The sequence below is a fragment of the Macadamia integrifolia genome, unplaced genomic scaffold (assembly GCF_013358625.1).
Source record: "Macadamia integrifolia cultivar HAES 741 unplaced genomic scaffold, SCU_Mint_v3 scaffold1194, whole genome shotgun sequence".
In the NCBI taxonomy this organism is placed as follows: domain Eukaryota; kingdom Viridiplantae; phylum Streptophyta; class Magnoliopsida; order Proteales; family Proteaceae; genus Macadamia; species Macadamia integrifolia.
The window spans coordinates 244,930-247,514 of NW_024868116.1; positions in this window are offsets into that span (position 1 = coordinate 244,930).

Consider the following 2,585-nt stretch of genomic DNA (forward strand, 5'->3'; position numbering starts at 1 on the left):
TTTTTTATCCCTAAATAGACCATTCGGGACGAATACAATTCTGTCACAATATATGGGAATATGAGATTGATATAATACTGGTCCAATATTTGGGACAAAATTTTTTCGTTACTATTATGATTAAATTTTATATTTATTATAATTAAATTATTTCTCTGATTCTAAAGGTTAAAATGTACTACCAAACCTGTTGAAGCTGCAGGCTCAGAATCACAGAATTGTGTTCTGTTCATTTCCCATCCAAAAAGTTCAACCACTGTCGCCCTCAACTCATCAATCTGCCATCTGAGTGCGAGTTTGATGCCCTTACTTGATGTATTAGAGCACTAAGGGTGAAAGCATGATATGAATAGAACTACAAAATAGACCTGTCTCAAGTAAAGGAAATGAAGGTGGGTAGAATTCAATAAGTGCAAAATCAGTTCCAAAATAAAAGAAATAAAACTGACTAGCAGAACAGGATCACCAAAATAGAGAACTAGAGAACAATTAGGGAGAAAATTGATAACTTGTAATAGAGTGACAAGATGGGGCAGATTTTCTGGTCAAGTGCTAATAAGAATCAATAGAAAAAGGCCTGGAAAATATACATGAAAACAGAATTCTAGATTGGGTTGTGCATTAAGCCCTAGCTAACTGGAAAACAAAGTTGGATATCCATAACTTGAATATCAACTAATAGTTCTCAGAAATTGAACCCAGAATTCAAGAGAACTAATGAATGGAAACTAATATGCGAACTTTGAGATAAATAAGATCAATATTCAGAGAGAGATTAAAGTAAAGCAATCAGCAAACTTGAATGAAACAGGGGAGCCACGGGTTTAGAAAAGGAGATTCTGATCTGCTGCGTGATAGAATTAGAAAATAGAAGATTAGAAGGTAAACAGGCCAGGAATCCACCTAGTTGAACTAAAGAATCTACTCAAAGAAGTACATAAACTACAGCAGATATGGAGAGAACTGAACTGTGTTTTCATAAAACCAAGGTGTAGGCTGTGAGCCTTTACATTTATGGAATTTAGAGGAGATAGACTCATCAACTATGAACAATACAATAAATCAATTGGTAGCAAGAAAGTGCCCCTAGCTAGAGGCTTAACATCTGGAGGATTCCCCAACTAAACTTTGACAATTTCATTTACTTGTATAAACCATTACATGGACTAACCAAGTTAACAGAACAGACTCATCCTACAAGACTGACACAATCAAGACTATATCTAGTTAATTGTTGTATTAGTTGGTGATTAGGTTTTCCTCCAGTAACAAATTATTCTTTTAACATCTCCAACGCTCAACACAGCATCTATGTGCTCTCTATCTAGACCAGGTAATAAATTAACACAAAGAATGATCTCAATAAATAATTAAATAACTACATCCCAGCAAAATTTCCTATGACTGATGCCTAAATAATCAACTTTCCTATAACTTTCCCAGTGGAACTTTTATTACCAATAAAATGAAAACCCAAAAACTGGAGACCTTACTTAAACAGCAACATTTAAAGAAAGGTAACAAGGTAACAATTAATGAATAGTAGTAACTTTTACAATGCATCCGACCAATTATGAGAGAAGAAAAAAGTGAGAGCTTTAGCAAATATTACCTCAAAAACTTCTTCATGCATGGCTACCATTTCGCTTCAATCCTGTGTGCTTCAAGTAACTCTCTATCAAGTATTTTGACAGCAGATATTATATAAAAACTGAATCCATTTTAGTAGGTTAAAAATTCTTCCATAAAATGGAGATCAATTGATTGAAATGTTTTGTCTGAAGATGGAAAAGACCACAGGTAGATACATTTCTGTCCAAAAACCAACATGCCATAAACTAGTGCTACTACATAAAAGAATGACTATAGCAACTAAGCACATAAGTTTAGGGAACATGAATTCTGTGGCAAACGGGAATTTGGGAACAAAAATAGTTTTATCAATTTGTTTGAGGATGATATAAATGTTTAACTTGTATAGATTTATGTAATGTTAATACTTTTGGATGATGTAATCATTAAATGTCTAGCTAGATCTTCTAATGTGTAACAACAAGGTAAATATGTCTATCAAAATATCATAATTTTTTTTTTTTTACTTAAAAACTTTTAGGGACGGAATTTTACTGTCCCTAAAAATTACAGCCCTTGTTAGTTGGGATGGAGATAACTGTCTCTAAAAGGAAGACCCTATTTGCTTCAAGAAAAATCTGTCCCAAAAAACAAATTTTTGAAATTTTTTACCATGGAAAATTCCATCCCAAATAATTTATGCTCTTTTGCAACAGAAATAAACTGTCGCTACATGGCCTTAACAACATAGTATTTAGGACAGATATTTTCGTCACTCTAGTAATTATTTGCGACAGAAAACTTTCGTCTCGAAATCTATCGCAATTGACCCCTTAGGGACGGAAAATTTTTTCCGTCTCGTAAATTATGCAACGGCCATTGTAACGACAGATTGCAACAGAAATTTTTATTGTCCCTAATAGGTATTAGTGACACTATTTTGGTATTTGGGACAGAAAATTTCCGTCCCAAAAACCCATTTTTCTCGTAGTGCTTTTAAGATTCTGTACGGA